General features: G+C 43.5%; 1 protein-coding gene across 3 annotated transcripts in view; it reads left to right on the top strand.

Moving 5' to 3' along the window:
* Window positions 1-23,159, top strand: part of DPH6 (diphthamine biosynthesis 6) — a 425,610-nt gene that overhangs the window by 35,124 nt on the left and 367,327 nt on the right. The gene's annotated exons all lie outside the window — the stretch shown is intronic.

The raw sequence follows: 23,159 nt of genomic DNA on the forward strand, positions 1-23,159 counted from the left end.
GGACAGGGGCTGCTACCCCCATCATGATCGCTCCCACCTTGCTGCTCCAGCGGCCAGGTAGGGGTGTGACCAGAGCCCAGTTGGCACGGCCCCTTAGGCAGGGGGACATGGAAGGGGGGTTATTCCTCCTCCTTCCAGCATCTGGCAGAGGAGGCAGGAGGGGCTTATCCTGCCGCTTGCCCTGTGTAGGGAGCGAGCAGCTGAGGTGGTGGTCAGGGCTGGCAGACCCTGCTGCGATCTCCTTAAGGCACAGGGGGTGGAGCAGGGAATACCCTCCCCACCCCCCCGCCTCCTGTGCTTCAGGGGGCCATGCCGACTGTCAGCTAGCCACATCTCTGCCACTGCAGCAGCGAGGGGGGAGCGCTTGGCAGACCCTGGCTTGGATACAATCCAGTGGAACAGGGAGGGGGTAATTAAAGCTCCTCCCTGGCCAGTTCATTCTAGGCTACTCCTGGTACTGGCCACACCCCCCAGCACAGCTTTCCTGCAGTTGAAGGTGGGCTCTAGGTGGGCTCCTGGCCTGAGATGCTGTAGGCATGTGCCTGCATTTCCTCAGTCCAGAGGGAATGTCTGTACAGTTTGCAAACTGGTTCAATTTAGGCAGGTTAGACTAACCTGCAAAGATTGAATCAGTTCAGGTTTCAGCTTTCTGAATGTGTGTCCCTAACCCTTAGTAGCATATTAAGTGATCTGTCAGGAAACAAGGTGGGTTCCTTTGTCTGTATTTAGCTGGATATTTGCTGAACCTCCTATTTTTTTGTGAAATATTTTGATCACAGTGAATTGACATTTTCTTGTTGCCCTGTGGGGTCAGGCTAAAGGTCAGGATCTTAATATTGCGCTATTAGACAGGAGGGCGTGGTGCAAAATTGCACATACACACGCACACAAAAATCAATTTGGCGCACACCCACACTTTAGGTGCATACACCCCCACCAGGCGTGCACGCACGTGGTACCAACTCAGGCACGTACACATCCAAAATTACCATGCCAGGCACATGCACACCTGTCACCAATACACCTATACACTATACACACCAAAAGTTAGACAAAAATCAGTTGCCAATATGCACACACCCAATACACCTACATGGATCACTAATTCGTATATCATGCACACAATGAGATATATATTCACCAGTTCACACACATACAACCCACCTACACATACACACAGGCGAGTTCCTAACTTGAGTGGTGTGGGGTGTATGTGTATACTTAGGGTACTTGGGAGACCTAGGGTGCTTGGTGACTATGGGAGGGTGAATCGGTGTCAAAGATCTCCAGAAGGAGGGAGATAGGTGGGGGTTAAAATGAGAGAGTGAAAGTGCCAGGAGTGAGAGTTGCTGGGGCCAGGATTAGGACTGGCAGACTGGAGGGGAGCTGGGGTTACTTAAGGTCAAGTGGCCCAAGGGTTACTCAAGGTCACTGGTGCAAGGGAAAAAGCCTGGTGACAAGGAGGAGACAGCCAGGAAAGAGAGAGAGGCAGAAAGTTGGGAGATTGGGGCTGGAAACTGAGGCAGAAAGCTGGGAGATCAGGGGGCACATAAGTGGTGTCAAGGAGTAAACAGTCAGGAAACAGACAAAAACCCAACTCGGGGTTTCAAAATAACAGGCATATTAAACAGGCAATACACTACACCGCCCCATGAAGTTATTGGTTCGTACACACACACACACACACACACACACACACACACACACACACTTTCTCTCTCTCTCTCTCTCTTTCTCTTTCTCTCTTTCGCTCTCTCTCTCAATGGTAGCAGGAGAAGGAGACTCAGTGGAAGGGTTGGAGTCTAGGTAGGGAAGACAAACAGAGTCCAAATCCTTGGTTGAAGAGAGGGTGGGGGGTGATAGCTACCTATCCAGGCTGGAAGGGGGCCCTAGATGGCCAGACGGGGTCTTTGTCCAGCAGGTGTTGTCCAGAAGGGGTTGCCGGCAGGGCCTCTGGGTGGATAGGTGCTGTTGCGTGGTGCTGGTCCAGATGGAGAGGGTGTCCCACTTGGTCTGTCTTCACTACCCCCTTTTATAGGGGCAGACCTTCTATGACCCTAGTGGTAGGGGCATGCCCAGCCAGGGGTCAGCCCCTGGTGTACTGAGCATGTGCATTCCAGATGAGGACATGCAGTTTCAAGTGTCTGTAATGGTGAGTTGGCTGGTTTCTGCTGCAGTCTGTCTTCCAAATCTTGAGCCAGGGAGGGTCAATGCAGGGTGATGGTTGGGTAGTCGAGTTGATGGTTCAGTCATTCAGAGGGAGCTATTTTTAGACCTACTGCCATTGTCTCTCAAGCACCATCATTCATCCCCATTCATTCAGGAATCAATTTACGTAGGAGGGGTAGGTATGAGTCATAGGTTACAGCAGCAGGGGGCACAAGATGGAGGCTTGACATTACTTGACATTACTTTACAGACATAGGCCTAAATCATATAAATTCAATATAAAACAGTAAAAATTAATACAAAAATAATAGGAACGTAATATAATACAATATAGAACAGCAAAAATCAATACAAACATAATAGAACACTATTTACAGTATAAAAAGGGGCTTATTAGTATGTGGGACTTTAAGAACTTAGTTTACCTAGTACTACTTTTAATCACTTATAAGGGATAGAGAGGGCAGAGAGAAAGTCAGAAATGGTTAGGGGAAGGGGAGGGAATGTATTTTTAAATAAAAAGAAAAACTGGAGGCTACATTCTGATGGAAAAATGAGACCTCTTCAAGTCATTGCTGTATTACTACCAATGAAGAACAATAATGACTCCCTTTTTGTTGTTCGGTTGACTTTGTTCCATGTTACTGAGCCTAGTACAGATCAAAATCAGATTGGTTATTCATGAAGTTTCTATAGTTTTCTCACTTTCTTGTTTACTGATTTCTTAAAAGGCCTAAGGTCAGATTAAAATAGTTGAAGCAGCCTGGAACTCTGATGTAGTACTGGGTGGAGAAAGCAGGCTGATAACTTTACCTTTTAAAATTCTTCTGCATGGATTTGTTCTTAGATACTAACATCACAACTTTTTAATTTTGTTAGTAACAGGTTATATTGCTAAGACATAACCCACTTAAAACCCCATTTATATAACGTAATTGGACTGAGGTGTTCCATATATTACAGCTATGAAGGAAAGAAGTAACACCCAGAAAGACTGGAGTTTCTTGGGAGGCTGATTGCATGGTCATATCTGATTTTGTCCTCACAAGTTAGGACCTAGGACACCCCTCACTTTGTGCCATTTGGCATAGTGGACATTACATTGACTACTTTGTTCGTTCCTGAGGAGTGAACGTTGTTTCTATCAAACCAGGGAGGCAGCACAGCAAAAGAAAAAATTGGGTTAAGCCCTCTTGTAGGTGAGTGAGAATAAGGGCTGGGGACAGAAACTTCAGAAAGTGATCAGAAACCAGTTCAACTCTATAACACAAGAGAAGTTCAGTGCACATAAACTACTTTCAAAATGGCTGAAACCAGTTTAAGATAAACCAGGTTGGATGTAGTATCAGGCGTAACTGATAGGATCAGGCTTAACTGTTAAATAGGTTTATTGACCTTCTGTCCTGGGTCGCCTCCATATTCAAGTTACTTTACAGTCCCCCAGCATCCCAGAATGCTTTGCACCTCCCCTGCAAACACCCCTTTGCATGGTGGGCAAGGCTAGCCTTGGCCCAAGCTATCTGCTCTGGCCAAGCAGGGAGGCATACTCTAGTGCCCACAGTCTTCTGGCTTGGGCCACTGCAGGCATGTGGTTTTATTTCCAGAATTAAAAGTGAATAAAGTTCACTTTATTGGTTCAAGCTACACAGTTTCGACTAACCTGTGACGATTGTTTTGACTGTCTGTACTTAGCCAAGATGATAGACTAAGCTTCTCAGAAGTTTGGTTTTCTACTTCCTTTATTTTGATTACCTCTGAATTTTGTGAGTTTGCTGTTTCTGGCTAGGAACACTATATGAGGAACCAAGTTGAGAACAGCCTCATCCTGCCTTTTGATAAACTTAAGCGTTGAAAAGTACCATGCTAAAAAAGGCACATTGTGAAAATGGCATGACTGGTTCCAACACGAGGAGCTCTTGCCCTTTACCTTGCTGACTCTGACATGTATTTTCAGTGCTTTTTGACAGTAATTCAATTTGTTTCTGAAATATATATTACAAAATAGGACAACATTGAATATAAAATGCTTTTAGAATTGTTTGCAATTATTAAAAAAATATCAGCACTTGGCACACCTTTCAGATACAACTTTGTATCCTTCCTTACAGCTGAACAAATATTTCTTCAGTGCCTTTTCATAGAGTTTTAGATTTTAAAGACCAGAAAGGAACAATTATAATAATATATCCTGACCTCCTGCATACCACAGGCTATAGAATATCACCTGATAATTCCTACATCAAAACTAGAGATGTTAAAATTGGATCATTATCTTACACTGTTTGCAGACATGTTGTTCTACTACTTTCTTTCACTCTGTTTGATGCCTGAGAATGATAATTTTAATGACACTTCCTTGTTTGTGAAAATAGGTGGCCTTTTAAAAAAGTTGTATATATGAATTTAAAGTTTGTAAACAGTCTCTGACAGTCTTGGACTGAGATCACAAAATACATTTCAGATCAATTATCAACCAACCACTAGATGGTAAATTCAATCCCTGCTGACTTGAGCTAGATTCAAACTGCTGAATGGTGGGCATGGTTAATTGAGTGAAAGAAAGTTGGACCCTAAAGATAAAATTAACACAGATTTAATTAAACACAAACAGCATATCAGCTTGAGGCCATCTTTTTTTTAAATAGAGGATGAAAATATATAAATAAAATTAAGATGTGACTTTTTAGAAACAAACTTGCCTTTTTCTTTTCTTTCTTTATTCCTTTTTCCTTTAAGTGTCAGTTTATTAGATGTCTTTCTATACCCAAGTAGCTGTTATTTGCTCTGGGCCCTTAGGGAAATAGATGTCTCATTATTTATTTTTATACATTTTTTAAAAGCTGCTTTACATTTTAGTAATGGCTGTAAATACATTTCTGGAAGAAAGGAAGCCAATACTACATGTCTCAGATGTGTTCAAGCTTTCCCTTGAAAGGACCCTTGCCAGATAGTAAGGCTAGTACCCATGGGTGACTGGTGCCTCCCAGTTCTGGGGGACATGAGCAGAGCAGAACCGGGGGGGGGGGGGGGTCCCCCAGCACCAATTTCAAGAGGGACCATGCCTCTTTAACTGCCAGAGCACTCGTCAGGGCACCAGCGCTCTCAGGGGGGCATGTACCTCTTGTACCTTCCTGTACGTGACACCTATGTTAGTACCTAATCTGGACCCACATATTCAAACCTTCCATGATTCTCAGTAGGCTGCAGCACTAATTCCTTCCTCAACTTCTCTGCTCTGACTCATTTCTCAAGCAAGACAGGTCAGTTTCTATATCACTCTATAGAAAAGGAGCCTTGCCCATTCACCTTGGGCCTGCAGGGCCAGTGCTCACCTCTCAGTTATACCAGCAGCTTAAACATGCTGACTCTCAACATTCCAGCTCTGTGGATGTTCTGGGCTATAGTTTCACTCTTCCAATGCATATAAGGAAATAGACCAAAACAGACTTTGCATAGAGTTTCTGAAAACCATTAATTTTTACTTTGGAACATAAAGTATACAGATCCAGGGAAAATATTAAAACCTGTATGTTATGTCCTTACTTTACTCATTATTCTACAACCTTTTTAGGTTGGAGCTGTGGTCCTCTAGGGTTGTTGCAGATTCTTGTCCTGCAGCTTCCCCACATCTTTTGAACTGTAAGGCTAAGTACAAACAGTCAGAAAGGCCAAGGGAGAATCAATTCCATTTATACAGCTTCTTCTAAGCTACATAGATTGAACCAATAAGCAATTTAACTGACATTCAATTTTCAATTGGAAAAGACAGGGGGAGGCCTAGAGCACGTCACCCAGCCTGCAGGCCGTTGCGAGCCCAGCCAAATGGGGCTGTCCCTGATTGGCTCCTGAGCACATGCCACCAAGCCCTACTGTCCCCCCACAGGGGGTTGAGAAGCCCCTTGTCCATGTGCTGGCCCACCTTGGGGGAGCCTCTCCCTCAGGGGGCTTCCCCCACTCTGGGTTCCCCAGCCCAGCTAGCCCTGGGGAGCCTTGGCGAATTCCCTCCATTTCCCCTTCCCAGCTGCTTATTGCTTCAGCCGCTGCCACAGGAAGGAGGGAGAAGGGGTCCTTTGGGATGGGTGCCTGCCCATGCAGCCCAGCATAGTGGCATTGGGGAGCCCCTGCCTTGGGGAGCTTCCCCCCACCCCAGCCCAGGTTCCTCCAGCTTGGGGCAGCCCCAGGGAGCTAAGGGGAATTCTTCTCCTCCTGCTTCCCAACAGCCACTTGCCTCATCCACTGTGTGTCTCAGGGAGAGCCTGGGGCATCTTCTCTTGCTGCCCCACACCTGCTTGCCTGAGAATTTCCTTCCATTCCCTGAGGCTGCTCTGGGCTATCCCTGAGACTAACAACAGATCAGGCAAGCAGTTGTTGGGGAATGGGAGGGAAAGAGTTCTCCTCAGCTCCCTGGGGCTGCTCCAGGCTGGGGGACCCAGGTCTGGCTTTGGGGGAAGCTCCCCAAAACAGTGGTTCCCTAGTGCTACCATACTGGGCTGCATGGGCAGGCACCTGGCCTGGAGGACTTCTCTCTCCCTGCTGTGGCAGCTGTTGAAGCAGTCAGCAGCTGGGAAGTGAGTGTGTGTATGGGGGGGGGGCAGGGGTGGAATTCCTTTCTGCTCCCTGGGGCTGTGCCAGGCTAGAGGACCCTGAGCCAGAGTGATGGAAACCCCCTGAGGTGGGCTGGTGCCCACACCCTGGGCGACCTTGGGAACTCCTTCCCCCTCCTTCCTGTGGCAGCACCTGTGCAGGGGTGAGGGTGATGGAAAATTCCCTCCGGCTCCCTGGGCTGCCCCTGGTAGGGAGAGGGCTGAGGAGGGATGAAAACCTCCCATCACAGGGGCTTTTCCTCCCCCCTGCGCACTGTGTAGACCTGGACTAGAGGGGTCTGTGTGTCTGTTCTCTTGCCCCCATCCCTACAGGCTGACAGGTGCTGGCAGCAAGCAGGCTAAGGAGCAGAGGGGCAGGGCAGTCTCTTCTCCACTGGAGCACAGCTCAGGGCTGCAAAACTTCCTGAGGTGCTAGGGGACTGTGAGTTAACTTAAATTGGGAAGGAATCTGGGACAGAAGATTCAAACTAGTTTGACCTAAATTAGTTAAGTCTGATACTAAATCCATCCAGGTTTATCTTAAACCAGTTTTGGCTATTTTGAAAGTGATTTATCTGCACTGAACTTCAGTTCTGTTACAGGTTTAAACCGGTTTCTGATCACTCATGTGTAACTTCTGTCCTGAGCCTAAACCTTGCCCCAGCTCATCTTGTTTTCTTTGACTAATCCCCTTTCACCTGTGTCCCTTCCCATCTTCTCCCACTCAAAACTCCACCCCCCCCCCCGATTATATATGTATCTTTCCAAGCACCCTTAGTAATCTTACAGTAATTACTCCATAAAATCAGCCAAAATTCATCTGCACTGGAAAATCCTTTCGTCTGTATATGATTATACCTATACAGATCCTTTAATTGCCTCACTAAATGATCAACTGATGGTCTGCAAACTACTAGTAGGTGGTCCTTAGACAAAAGTCTAAACAGTTTTTTTTCATAATGATATTAAGAACTTAATCCAACTGCATTTTCTATACTTATTATAGCAAAACTTTTATTTTGTGCTAAGAGTATCTAAATTTGACATCCTAACTCTTTTGCTGAAATCTAATTGTAGCCCTTTGGGGTTGTGAAGTTTGGGTGCCTGTACACACAATGAGTTTTAATCCTCCATTAAATGAAATAGGTTTATAGAATTTAAATTTATTTATTTTGGAGTGTTGTATTTGTATTTACACACATTAGGTTTTCAAGCAAATTAAGCATTTGGAGCATCTCATCTGTGTTTACATGCACTACGTTTTCAAATGAATTAAGCCTGGTCCCTGGCTGGTGCTGCAGGAGAGTGGGATGATCGAGCGCTTCCTCCTCCCCCCCCCCCCCCCCCCCCGTGCCCATGCCCATGCCCTACCATGCTGCTGTGGAAGCAGGGAGCCGGCAAACCTTACAAACTGCCCCCCCCCACTATGTCTGAGGAGTGTTCGTTTAGTTTAAAAAAGCAGAACCAATTCAAAAGTGAATGCAATTCAAAAGGGTGAACTACAAAAAGTCACAGTGCCATCTAGTGGACAAAGATGCTTATTACATGAGTGCCTTTGTGTTTGCATACAACGAATCCATGGACACACAACACTTTAATTCCTGGTGAGCCAAGCTAAACTATGTCCCAGAAGTTTTACTTTAATGCACACAAAAGACTTCTAAAGCGTCGGGAAATCCCGCTTGTGGAAACAGACACACAGTTGCAGTGCAGGAAAGGGCAAAAATCGTGGTTTGTACGTGAGCCCTTTGTTCTGCTTTTCATCTTCACACTTAACACACTTAGGCGTTTCAGAATCACTGAAAGTCAAAAGGGATAACAGTTATTTTCAAACACAAACACCCAAAGTTCAATACCTTTTGTGACAATGAAGTACAACTTTAAGGATTTAATTTGGTATCTCATCACTTTACTAAGAATATTTGCATGAAAATCTTTTCTTAATTGATCTTCTCCACATTCTTCTTCATAATTCTATGTGACACTTTAATTTTTGCCATGGGTTCAGATTTTGTTGCCATAAGTAAGTTTATGATTTAAGACTGGAAAATAAGAGGAAGGAGTCTCGAGTAATACAGATACACTTCACTGAAATATGAGTGAATAAATAATAAGGGAAGAAAAGTTAAGAAAAGGGGAGCATTATATGATCTTTGCTTTTTTCTGTTCATAATCAGTTCCCAAGTATAATGTATTGAAAGATAAAAAGGAAAATGCATTGAGTATTTAGTGAAAATAATGCATTTAGAGTCCGCTCTCCGACAGACTCATCTTCCAGACAGGACTAAAGGAGCAAAGAGATCAAGGGGTCACTGTCAACTTTCTTGAAAGCCAAATATTTTTAAATAATCCAAAACCAGTTAAAACTACTGTACTGTACATAGCTTGTCTTAAATTTACCCTGCTGATGTTTCTGTTATGTTAGATTTTAAAAGTTTTTTTCTGTTGTCAGTTATGAAAGAGCCAAATGAACAAGTGAAGCAAATAAGTTGATATGACACAGTATACCATCCAAATACAGAAAGTAAGCACATTCAAAAATGTTTTTTCTATATGGCTTTTCAGTTATAATAATCTTTGGTGTGAATATCAAAATTTTGCGGTGTTGAAGGTAGAAAACAAATTGTGGACTTTTATACCTGAAATAATATAAGATTTATGTTAAAAAGATAAGTGTTATGTAAAAAAGGTAATTCAAGAGGCCACTTGGCTTTTTTCCTCATTCTAATACATTGTTTTGTTCAGTGTTAGAAGCAAATGCATTTATAATTCTTCATTCTTTCTGTCCTTTTGTTTCAGCACTCTTCTTTTGATGTTTGTTTTTTATCAATATAAAGTTTCCTTTTTCTTTACTGTCACTTTCTCCTGTGTGGTTCCTTTTATTTCTCTCCCCATCCTTCCAAATATTTTCCTCCTTGTTTGTAAGATAAGTAGAATATTTTTGGTTTGAAGTAGAATTTTTTAATGCTGAGGATTCCTCTATAAGTGTCCAAAAGTGAAGCAGTAAATTTGTCAGAGCCAGGATTAAAACTGAAGCCTCTTCACACTCATACTGATATCTAGCTCCCTGCATGACAGTGCTTGTCCACGAACTAAAGCAGGTAACCTGTTATGTCTTAAGCCATGTACAGGTGTTATATTTCTACCTGGAGAATCACCTCTCTCCCTGTAGAAACTGTAAGAATGCAGACATTCATTCAGTTTCTCCCATAGGAAACATAGCCCTCTGGGAAAAGTCCTTACATAGTTTCATAGCTGTTAGGGTTGGAAGGGACCTATTAGATCATTGAGTCCAACCCCCCTGCCCTGGGCAGGAAAGAGTGCTGGGGTCAGATGACTCCAGCCAGGTGTTTGTCCAATCTCCTTTTAAACACCTCCAAGGAAGGGGACAGCACCACCTCCCTTGGAAGCCTATTCCATATTTTAGTGACCCTCACTGTAAAGAATTTTTTCCTGATGTCTGATCTAAATTTGCTTTCTTCCAGTTTGTGGCCATTGTTTCTAGTTACCCTGACAGGCACCCGGGTAAACATTGTATCCCCTATTTCTTGTCCTCCCGATTTGAGTTTTGTAGGCGGCTGTGAGATCACCTCTCAGCCTCCTCTTGTGGAGGCTGAAGAGGTTCAGGTCTCCCAATCAGTCCACATAGGGTTTTTTCTGTAGGCCTTTAACCAGACGAGTGGCCCTCCTCTGAATCCTCTCCAGGCCATCCACATCCCTTTTGAAGTGTGGTGCCCAAAACTGGATGCACTACTCCAGCTGTGGCCTGACCAATGCCGCATAGAGGGGAAGTATCACCTCCCTAGACCTGTTTGTGATGCCCCTACTTACGCAAGAAAGGGTGCAGTTGGCTTTACTTATTACCTCATCACACTGGTGACTTGTGTTCGTTTTGGAGTCAACTACGACTCCAAGATCCCTTTCCATAGTTGTGCTATTTAAAATGGTCCCTCCCAGGCTGAGGAGTGTGGATGATTCTTCCTCCCCAGGTGTAACACATGATAATTGTCCTTGTTAAACTGCATCCTATTCTGTTCGGCCCATTTCCCCAGCCTGTCCAAATCAACCTGGATTCGCTCCCTGCCATCTAGTTTGTGTACCTCTCCCCATAGTTTGGTGTCATCAGCAAACTTGGACAGGGTGCTTTCTACTCCCTTGTCTAAGTCACTAATGACGATATTGAATAGTACCAGTCCTAGGACAGAGCCTTGTGGGGACTCCGCTGCCCACATTACCCCAGGTAGAAGCTTTCAGGTGTCAACCTAGAAGATCTTCTTTGATAGAGATCTCTCTTAGAAAGGAACATTTGTATGCTCCTCTCCCAAAGCTCTCCACCTCTTCTCCAGACCTCCTCAAGCTCATTCCTGGCCCCATCAGCAACCCTGTGCTAGGGTTGGCAATTTTAGAACCAGCAGGAGCAGGAAGCAAGCTCAGCAAGGGTATTCCCACCGTCGTTCCTGGCTTTGTAGGCTGTAAATGGTGTGCTGCCCAGCTGGATGGCATACATGATAATTTTAAAGTTCTTGGGGTTGGGAAAGCTTTCACCAGGGTACTGGGGCAGTGCTCCTTACATTTCCCCAGACTGCTTGTTTTAGAGAACAGTCTGGAGGCTTTGTTCCACTGGGGCAGTTGGGACGAACCCCCACACCATCCCCATACCTGGCCATCAGAGGTCTGTGGAAGGGCAGGGAGACATTTCCCACTGCTTTACTTCCTTTCAGGAATGGGAGGAATGAATTGAAGTACAAAACTTAATGTTGATACAAAGTTAAGGTTGAGAAAGCAAATACTTTGGAATTGTACAGGTGAATATTAGCTTTAATTCAGCCTTCTTTGTGTGTTGTCTTAGAGATTGTTCTTACAAATAACATACAAAATGTGCTCTTGTAGGGCGCGTCTACACATGCAAGCATATGTGCTTGCAGCAGCTCAAATAGAACTGGTGCAAATTTGAGCCGGGGCTTTTTGCCTCAACACACGTCCTCGGACATACGCTTCATTGTGGAGCAAATTGTGCCGTTTGGGGCAAAATATCCCTGCCTAGCTGCTCCCGGATCTGTAGCCAGGGGGAGCTAGAGCCCGGGGCCAGCACCTGTGCTGTCCCCAGCAATATAAAAACTTCCCTGTTCTGGCCCCATCAGTACAAAAAGCTGCCTTGGCAAGTAGGTTCAGGGCTACTTGCTCTCAGGAGCTTCTGGGGCCCAGCCAGTTGGTACCTGGGGACACTACCCCTTGTGCCAGCTGGACTGCTGAAGCAGCCCTGAGAGTTCCCTGCACCCTCTACCTACTGCAGCAGTCTGGCAGTGGGGGCTGCTGCCTGGCTGTGACCTGCTGTGCACCTGCCAGACCCAGATGAGGACTTCACAGCCAGCTGAGGCATCTGCCCCTCTGGGCCAGCTGCCAGCGGGCTGTGGCTGCAGAGCTGGCCTTTGTGCGGCATTACTTTCATGTGTTCCCCCTGCCTGGCCATCTGGGCAGCTATCGCCCAGAAGACGTTCTCAGTGTGGTGGCCTGCTTTGAACTGTCAAAGAAGGTCCTCCTGGTCCCAGTTGGCCAGGAGGTCAGCCACTGCTAAGTGGGTCCAAGATGCCAGCTTTAAGCAGGCAGGGTCCTGCCACTGGGCTCCCTAGCAGGAATTCTGGTGTTCCCTATTGGAAAACTGAAAAATTCATGATAAAAAAAAAATGAGAGATAAAGTTACTCATTAAAATACCCCAAAATCCATGTTCCTCCACAATTAAAACAAAAGACCACTATAAAGAGAGACAGGGAAACAGAGATCAGTTGGGCAATGTTTTATTGATATATCTACAGTGTTAAAGCAATTTGGAAGATTACCAGTGTCTCTATCATAATAATAAAGTGAACTCCTAAATACATGTTTCATGAATACATAAATATATATTTTGCTTCCCCCCCCCCACCTGCAGGGCCCACATGTCCTGCCCCACCCCCACTTGCTCCTCCAGCCCCCTTGATTGCTGCCTTGCCGGGCCCCATCCCCTGCTGGCTCCTGTAGTCTCCTCCCCCCCATGGCTGCCCCCCTAACCCCAGGCTGCAGCACTTAAACAAAACAAAACAAAAAAAAAGCTACTATTCACTAAGCAAGGGTGGGGGTGGGGGGGGCTCCAGGGCCTCCTCGCAGAGCCCTGTCGGGCATCACAGGGCAGCAGGGACCTGCAGGGCCTGGGCTGGGGCCTCCGGGGCTGTCACCCTGCCCTGCACTGTGTGAGTAGGGCCCCAGTGACCCATATGGCAGCTCAAACTGCCTGTAAGTGCCGGGGGGTTTTTTGTTTGTTTATTTTTGTTTTTTCTCTGATGCTGGGGTGGGAGGGGGGCAGGGCTTCAAGGGGTGGGGCTGGGAAGGGACTGAGGGGGCTCAGGGGGCTGGGTGGGGAAGGGATTGGGGGGCTGGGGCTAGGCAGGGTAGTGAGTGGGGGCTGGGGCCGGGCAGGGAAGGGATTGGGGGGTCTCAGGGGGCTGGGGGAGATGGGGCCAGGTGGGGAAGGGATTGGAGGGGGGGCTCAGGAGGCAGGCGGGTGTTGGGGCCGGGCAGGGAAGGGATAGGGGGACTGGGAGTAGGGGGGGGCACCCGGCGGGGGGGCCCTCCCCCCCTCTTCCAGCCCCCCAACCCCTTAACGGCAGTGGAGCTTGGGTCCAGCTCCCTGCTGCTGGAACGCTGCCTGCTGTTGTGAGCAGGCAGTGTGCTTCAGCACCGGGGTGAGGGCTAACCATAGAGACACTCTGGCAGCCAGTGTCTCTATAGAGGACCCAGCCTCTGGTTGCCTCAGGGCACAATCTGGGACCGTGCCCTGCCCCGCTTTTTTAATCTCCAGTTTTTTAGACCCCCAGGGGTATAATTTTCTCCCCACACTGCAAACTTGCAGCGTGGGGAACGTTTTTTTAGTTCCTACACGTGCCTCTTGCCCTGTCTCAAAGTTGTTTGAAACACGGCAAAAGGCACGTGCAGGCTCATCTGGACACGCCCGTACATTTTGACTGATCTTTGTTTGTTTTATCTGTTTATTTTTTTGTGTTTAATTTATTTCAAAATTATTCTATGATTTGATTTAGTGGAATAGCTCAATTTGTATATGAGTGTGCGTGCGTGCGTGTGTATGTATGTATTTGTGGTGTCTGTAAAATGTATCACTCAAATAATATAATCTTGGGGACTATATATAAATGATGAAGAACTACACATATGGATTCAAGTTTTATTTCACCCTTTATTTTATTTTTATTCGGAAGTTATTTTTAAAATCTTTTCCCAGTCAAGTCTTTGTTAAATTCAAGCATCTGACTGCTACCAACTCACTAGGTCAGATTCTGGGGAGTAAATCAGTCCTTGCATTTAGTTATGTTTTACACAGATATTACTGAAAGTAAAATTCAGCACAAGGTACTGAGTAGCAATTAAATACTTGCTTTTTTATTTCAGTAGCATAAATTTTTTGCATAGCCAGTCATTTTTGTTTGTCCCTTTATTTTAAACATAAACCATTTAGGAAGCTTTGTTTTAAATATTTATCCATAACCATGATGTGGCCAGGGAATCTCCTTCCAGCAGTTTGCCAACTGAACTTTGAAGATGCAAGCCCTTTAATATCCTTACATCAAGTTAATACTTTCAATTTGTTTGCGTTTGTAAAAGTGTTGTATAGTTCTCACTTGTAGGCAGCAGCAGGTCTCTCATTTGTAATATGAAAGTCTATTTTTTTTTCTTTAAAATATACCAACCCGGGTACACTTGCAGTGTTTTTCATCTTTGAAGAATTTTCTCAAACATCCTTCACAGACAAAAAGCTCAAACATAGTTTTGGATCATTGACATAGAAGGTCATTTTGAAGAATCTGGGTAAAATTCTGCTGTGTAATATTACAAATGTAAGGAAAAGAAGAGTTTGGTTCTGTTAGTTTTTTTGCCCACATCTCCTGGTTTTCAGTGTGTGCAACTTTCTTATTCTTGGTAAGGAGCCAACTCACAATTTTGTTAACGGCTTCAAAAAGAAACATATCACTAAGTTTCTTTTTCTCCATTACTCCCAGGGAAGCAGTTATTAAGCATTAAACTAAGCTTCTTTTAAAGCACTGTGTCCTACCATATCTTCCACTTGGCTTTTTTAAGGTTATTTACATGGGGAAAAACATTGAAAGGTTTGGATAGTTGAATATAAGTATAAAAACAATTTGCAGACAATTTAAATAGAATTGTTTTCACTTTTAGCCTTTAAGGAGTGAAATAATTTAATTCAGAAATGCAAAAGAAAATTACTTTTTGAGTACTGTGGAAGGTTTTCTTAAAATGAAGTCCTTTCCCATGGTAGCTTTTAAAGGTCCCAGAGAGAACTGAACCAAGGTTGATTACCTAAACATCACATGAAGACAGAGAGTAAGGAAATATCTTAATTCACAAGACATAATTAAAGTATTACAGTCAAATTAATAATGTGTTTGGATCAATTAAATATTATGTTATAGTTGCTGAGGCAGTGGTTATACATTTTAGTGTTTGTACTCTCTGGGGGAAGGAGAGAGAAATGGGCAAGTTCAGATACTGTTTTTGTCCCTGCTTATGAAAGAACAGTATGCATTTTAAAATGAATTACTTCTTTTGGTCTTCTTTTGATTAGGTCACCTGTAAAATAAATAAAATAGTTGTGGCATAGTTCTAATTCCACAACATCTTTTCATGTATTGTCATCTTTCATGTATTTTCATGTATTGTCATTCAATTAGTATTTACAATTAAAGACCACAATTTACCCCAAGATTTGCAGACCCAGCTGGCATTGAAATCAGTTATATTTGGAAACCAGAATTTATCCCATAGCCTACATGTGTTACAAATACCAATGGTAATTTGGGGTGGGGGTTCATATCAAAAGCCCTTAATTTTATAGTGAATAAATAATAATAATTGAAGAAAAATAACGGATCTCAAAACTTATAATATTATTCTGTTGTATTTTTCAAACATAAAATAAATAAATGGTAATTTGTTAAGAAATCTACGGCTGTGTCAGAATCCTTAAAGAGTTGAGAAAATTGCATAAATTCTGGAATAACTGAAAATCATTTGTTGGTCAAAAAGAGCAATATGCTATATTGCTGAGCTCTCTCCTTTCTTTTTCTCAAAGTTTGTTTGAGATCTGGTTGTATGTGAAGTACATAAAACACTGGCAGTAACACACCGCTTTGTAAAAAATGTGGCACATAAGTATAGAAAATTAATGGAGCATATTCCCAGCTTTTGCTGTACATATTAACTAGAGTTGTGTGGCCAAATCCACTATGCTGTGAATATTTCTCCTTATATGCAAATAATGTGTGTTTACTATCCAAATGCAAAATCACATAGAGCTACAAGCTCATCTTCAGAAGTCATTTTCTTTTAAAACTTAAATTTTGTTTAAAAATATAAAAAACATAGTTCTTCTTTACAGTCCTGCGGTCTTTTGTCCTATCCATTTCACAATATTTCCATTTAAATGCAGATTTTGATTTTCCATCTGGGACTAGGTGGAATGCCTTTCTATTACAACACTAAAAGAATAATCCACTTTAACACAACATTTCTCCCTAAAGGGATGGTCTTTTCTAGTCGTATGGTATTATTTTTCTCAGAATGATATTAACATTCATGATATAGTGATTTTATCTTGATTCAAAGATGTTTTGTTCTGGCAGTAAAAGGAGATTAAGGAATGTCTGTTGTATCCTGTTGCTAAAAAAAAAAAAAAAAGCCATTCATCCTTACCTTGCTAAAGATGAAGTATTAGTAACGTTCAGTGTACAATTTAGAGGGAAAAAGGTATGACATGTTTTTATAGTAAAAAGAATTTCTAAGTGCAGTAAAATGGAAATCTCAGAATCCATTAAAGTGAAAATCTCTAAACATGGGTTTATACAAACCTTTTACAGAAAAGTAAGAAGTTACACTTTTGAAAATATCATCATGTTAATTTTGCTAGTTATGTTATTTCATCGTACTAAAATAGAAATATTTAGTAAATAAGAAAAAGAAATGCATGCATGATAAATCAGTGTTAGCATTGAGTGGTTCAGCTGTTAATTTTGCATGTAATGCTGCAGCTTTTAAGTTTATTGAAATGTAAAAATGGAGAGGGATTAAATTAATTAAATGTATATCTCAGAAACAAAGAATGGGAGACAGAGTGGAATCCTGTGAAGACCTTTGCAAGACTCTGGACAACAAACTGTAGTGTAAAATGTTGTAGGTATGTAAGGAAGAGAGTGCGCTGGGATGCTGTGTCGGACGCCAATGCCATGCCCCTAGGCATACTGTCATTCATCTACCAGATTAATTAACTGGGAGGTTCACAATCATCCTACACATTCAGGCGTTCACAGTTGGTCCTTTCTTAGGGGAGAAAATACAAGAAAGGGTTTTAAAAACCTTTGACATACAAAAAAGTTGTTTTTTTTTTTTAAATTAGTTTGACAAATAATAGTGATTTTTTTTTTTCCAGACGTGATGTGGTATATAGTGCTCTTTGCATAGATGAATGGTTTTGTTGAAATTTAAACTTTTTAGTGAAGCTGGGATGTACAATTTATAAACCAGATGAGAGCATTACATTACCAAAAATGTGTATCTCTTTTGAAAGGTTAATCATTTAATTAAAGCATACCAAGTAACTTATTCATGAATCCATTTATCATTCTTTTAAGATTTATAATTATTTAAAAGCCTTTGATTGCATTTCATTAACAATATTTCTACAAAAAATTGCTTAAATTCAAATTATTTTAATACATCTTTGCTTGAGCAGTTGCTCTGTATTTATCAAAACTATTTTGTTGCCATCTTTGCAGTAACATTTTTATATCCACAAGTACACTTGAAACAAATAAACATGATTCATAATCTGAAAAACTTTTATCACAATCATATTTATAAGAGTTTTGTATTCTTTTTATTTTTAGCTTTGTGTCAAGATCTTTTTATATCATCAATAAAATATATTGAAAAATTAAATGAAGTCGTAGGTAAGAAGCATTTTTTTCAAAGTGAAACTTGGCACGGAATGTAATGTAGGAGCTTATGGAATATATTCTCACGTTAATGTACTGTGATTTGCTATTATTTCTGTACATAGAAGCAGGGGTATGTACTTTTCGTTATGCCACTTATTTTATCTTTTTGAGCTCTCTTGATGGGAAGTTAAGCCTCAACTATTTTACTTCAGGCCAAATTCTGCTTTTGGGAGCTGGAAAGGCTGTAACTCTGGGGAAAATTTGGGCCCTTAATAAAATGTCCAATCCTGTAAAAACTTAAAAATATTAGTAATTTGACAAGCCTGGGGCCTGGTATGTTGCAATTTACAACATACAAAAGGGATGCTGTGGGCAAGCTTATTGAGACTATGCCTGGACTTAAAAGTCCGGTCATACATTGCATTTTATTGAACCTGGGCTTAAGATAACTGTAGGCTACTCACATGTGTACCGTATTGTTCTGATTATAAGTCTACTTTATTTTCTCTTAAAAGAACCATAAAATTGCATTTAATGTACATAATGGCATTGTCTCCCTGAAATCTATTTTTGTATTTGCCTCATTGCTTATTTTGTATATGCTTATTTGAGTATCTGGTTAATAATGTCCGTCTCAAGTGAAAAGTGACTGCTTAGAAATCCTAATAATAACATGCAGTACAAATAAAATCTTTTTTCATAGGCCCAAATCCTTATTAGGAATAAAATGCAAAGGACATACAAAAACCTTGTATAAAGATTTCTGAAGGCCTTTTATTTTTAAAAAATATATATATTTTATAAACTGCATGACACAATATAAAGAACATTTATTTTTTGGTTTCTACCATAAAAACTAAATTTAGGTTACATTGTTACATTTTGGCACTGTTTCTCTTATTTTGACAGCACTCTTGAAATGGTAAACTAAATCATAATTATAGTATCTTTAGGTTTGCTGGGTGTAACATTACAATGGCAGTACATCATGCAAACTATCATTAATACGTTCAGTCTTATTACCACAAGGGGATGTAAAAGATCATCCTTAAATTGCCCTTTGTTAACTTCTTTTTGCTCAAAGCATGCATAGTAGAATGCAGGAAGGAATTTATTGGGTTTACAGTGTGTGGGACTAAGTATCCTTTACGCAACCTCTTTGCATCCTGCTGTTTTGCTGAGTGGGATAGTACTATATTCAATAGGGCCAGTCCTTATTATGGGAGCAGTTTATTTTTCCAAAGTAAAAACCACTCAGAAATTACCTGTTTCACTCAATTACTGCTGTATGGGCACCACAAGATGGGAATTTTGAATTGCACTTGAGAATTTTTGTTTAACAAACGGATGTTTTACTGTTCATGTGTCTGAGGCTTGCCAAAGTTTTGACAAATCTAGGCTCTAAAAATTAACTTTGTGATGTCAGCTGTTTTCTTTAAAGTATCAAGTTTAAAAATACAGACAACTATGCAATAGAAATGGCTATTAAATCTCTAGCTGGTAGTTGCATATAGAAGGCAAAATCTTTTACTGTTAGTGCACTAGTTTTGAGGGCCTCTTTAATGAGTGCTATATATCTAAAATGCCTTTCCTGTTTGAGGCTAGAAAAACAGTGGAAATGTAAAGACTGAAGACTTCAGTTTTTGTTTAGTCTACAGCAGAAATATTAATGTTGCTTTTGTGTTTCAATGATTGATTTAAGAGTAATTTTTCTTTGTATTGCTTTAAACATTGACTCCTGTGGAAGTAACTCAGTTACATAGATCACTGAACTTTTGACTGCTGTATGTGAAACTTACTGTGAACTCATGTCTTTAATCTGCCTGAATTAGTCAAAGCCATTTATTGCCCTGTTCAACTTAGATATGTTTTAAAATTCCTATTAAAACCTAGATAAATAAAATTCTAGCTCAGATTTTTATTAGTCAGTTTGTCAGAGAAGTAATTCTCTTAGTTTTATGTGATTAAGTTGTAACCTGAAGGAAGAATCTATGAAGGACCAGATCACTTTCCGCTTCTAAGATATCTAAGGCTAGGTACAGCCATTATTAAGCGCTCAGAAAGCTCATTACAGTCATAACAGAATAGATGCTCATGGCACATAAAGTGCTTTAAAAATGGCAGACCCTGCTCTAAGTTAACCTTGGATGCATGTATACTAACTTAAAATGCTTTCTGTTAGAGTGTTTATTGAATGTCTGTGCATGATGTTATTGAGGGTTAATTTACAGCGTGATCACTGCCATCTTAGGTGGTGTTGCAAAGGGCTGTGTCCCAGGGACAACGGGACTAGAGGGAGCCCCCGGCCCAGGGCCAAGGGAAACACTCACTTATGTTCCGCAGGGGAGGGGAGCAGCGGCGGCGTGCAGGCCGGGGAACCACCCGCGCGGCTCGTTAGCCGCGCTTTCATACGGCTGGGGCGGAGCGACGTCAGCGAGAGGCGCCGCTCAGGGGAAATAAAACGTGGCCCCGAAAACAGAGGTGGCACGCGGCGGGAGGACGTGGAGCCCGGGAGGAAGCCTGGGAGTGGAACCGGGCCCCCGCAAGGGGCCTTGGCTGGGGGCCGAACAGGCTGCAGCCGCGCCGGGAGCAACGGAGGCTGGGAGAGCCGCGCTGCTGGGGAAGAGCGGCGAAACTGACGAGGGAGCCGGCAGAAGCTCCAAGGAGGAGCCCAGAGAGAGGGCCAGCTGGAACCACCAGTGAGGTAACTGGGGACGAGCTGGCAGAGGCTCCGGGGAGCCGGTGGAAACCCCGGCGAGGGAACCGGACGGGAGCCGGTGGAAACCCCGGCGAGGGAACCGGACGGGAGCCGGCGGAAACCCCGGCAAGGGAACCGGCGGAAACCCTGGCGAGGGAGCCAGGGAAGACCAGGCAGAGATGCCGGCGGGGCGTCGGGGAAGAGAGCTGCAAAGGGGCAGAGAGGGCCCTCGACGCCCAGTCCTCGTTCGGGGACAAGGGACAGAAGGTCCACGACCAAAGGTGGCGTTGGCCGGGATGTAGGGGAGGTCAGAGCCCCATGTGAGCCCGCCCAGGGGCGCTTCGGCGCTGGAGGCCGCAGTGAGGGGGACCCCCCTGCTGCGGGCCCAGCCGTGACCGCGGTCGGCGAGTTCCGGGGACTCCCCAGCGAGAGCGGGGCAGGCCCGGTTAGCCACCCGTGCAAGAGCTGCCCGGGAGCACCTTCTGGAGCAGAGGCGGGCACAGGCTGCACTCTAGCTTTGGGCAGAGCTCATTTGCTCTGCCAGAGCACTGGGCTTCCCCTGCCTGGCACCCCCCCCCCCTTGACTGTTACTGACCCAAGTCAGTGATAGCCTCTGATCTTAGTCCTGTGCGCAGCCTGGCAGGGTGGGAGGAGTTAAAGAAGGGGAGGTTTTTTTGTTGTCATAGCTGCCCCAGGCCCATTCTGTATTGTGGGAAAAGAAGTCCGGGGTCTCTCTTACAGCACCTACACCCCCTGGGCTGCAGCGCACCACTGTTTGGCTGGGGGTGGGGGTGACTGTGGGGGAAAGGCTCTGGGGTATGTGTCATCACATCAACCTCAGCTGAGCAGTGCTGCAGCGCTGCCTGCCCAGGGCTGCTGTGGGAGAAGGGCTCCGGGGTGTCTCTCCCAACAGCAGCCACGGCTAGGCCGCATCTCATTGCAGCTCCTAGCTGCACCTGTCCAGAGGCCGAGTGGGGAGAGCCTCTCCCACCCCACATGGGCCCAGCCCTCTCTCTTGAGTCCCCAGGCAGCAAGTTGTGGGGGGCCCCTTGCAGCAGGGGGCTTCCATTTCCCACTCCTTTCCCACAGTCACTACTGACAGCTGGCAGCTGGGGGAGTGGGGCGCTGGGAAATGGGTCACTCTGACAGCTTCCTGGAAGGTGTGCAGGAACACTCCCAGTGGCCAGTGCAGGTAGGTTGTGAGCTCCCTCCCCTACACTTAACAGTGAATGTTTGTTCAGTTGGCTCCTGCTCTTACTTATCACACTTTACTCAAAGTGTAGTAAGTTAGAGTGCTTCTTCTAAGGCCTTTTGAACCTTTGTACTTAGCCTTAGTACTACTTCCAAGATTTTTAGTGTCTAAGTTACTGAACACAATCATATCCATCCTGTTCAGCTAAGATACTTGGATTTCTTACATGACTCCTTTTTGGCTTGGAAGATTCCTAGCCAAATAAGGATCTAGGCTACTAGGCTATTGTGCATGTACAGAAGCAATACAGAATAGTCTCCTAGATGTTTAACTCCTAGTTTGCTGGTAAGGGCACTTTCCTGAGAAGTAGGAGAGAGGGTTTTTTTTTGTACTAGGCTACTGTGAAAAGGGCAGGTGTCTTATTTTTCTCCTCTCACTGTGCAGTGCTTTATTTTACACTAAAGTTAATGTCACTTTCAGTTACACATACTAGTCCAGATAAGTGTCTTGCTTCTGATCAAGCTGTGCACTGATGCAACAAAAATGCGAAATTCTGCCTATTGAGAGAATGAGAAAGTACTAGCTATCTCCTCCTCGTCCCCTTTGTCCTCTCCTCACCTCTTCTTGCTTTATTTTATGCTGCTGTCAGTTAGGCTTACTGGTTCAGTTGGCTACTGTCAAGATGGAAAGTTCAGGTATACATCTCCCTTGTGAGCTGGTTGGCTGTCAACATGGGGAAGTATATGCCTCCCAGGGCGGAATAAGATCCCTCTCCTGAGGAAAGATGTATATTCTTGAGGTGAGTAGCTGTTAAGTGTTAGACATCCAAGAGGTGGAAAGAATCTGTACTTGTGTCTTTCATCATTAGAATAATTTGGCTGTGGCAGATGAAGCATTCTTTAATTGCTGTAGTGAGGTTCAAATTTAGCTGTTTTCTCACTTATTCTGCTTAGATTCTTATGCCTATCATTATACCATGCTGAGGACTTTCCAGAACAGTATTAAGTGATATGACTGTCACATGTCATATGTGATAGTTACCCTTTCTCCCCAGGGGGAAAAAGTGTTTGTTTTGTTTATGAAAAGCTTTGTTTGTTTGAAAGACAAAGTAAAAAAGGTGCACTTTTCCACTTTCCATTCCAAATGCAAAGTCTGAGCTGATCCTTCTTTTCTCTGACATGAGGTTCACTGTCTGTACAGGACTTAGAGGAAGCTCTGTCCCTGGCACATATGAGCTGTACTTTTCCAATAGGCAGTTTCCTTGTGCCAGAGAGGAAGAGCTAAAGTTCATTATCTTGACCATCGAGTCCCAGACAATTTTGAAACGCCTCTTCCCCATTGAGAGTCTTCTCTGAATAAATTAATAATGAAAGAATCTCAGACCAGAAAAATTCAGCAGTATGAATTTTCTCTACTAACATGACATCATATAGTCTGAAATAAAATAGAAAATTTAAATTTCTCCTAGATGTGGTAAGAAAATGAAAAGAAATTGTTTCTTGCCACTAAGCAGTCC

This window comes from Alligator mississippiensis, chromosome 2, assembly GCF_030867095.1.
Source record: "Alligator mississippiensis isolate rAllMis1 chromosome 2, rAllMis1, whole genome shotgun sequence".
NCBI lineage: Eukaryota > Metazoa > Chordata > Crocodylia > Alligatoridae > Alligator > Alligator mississippiensis.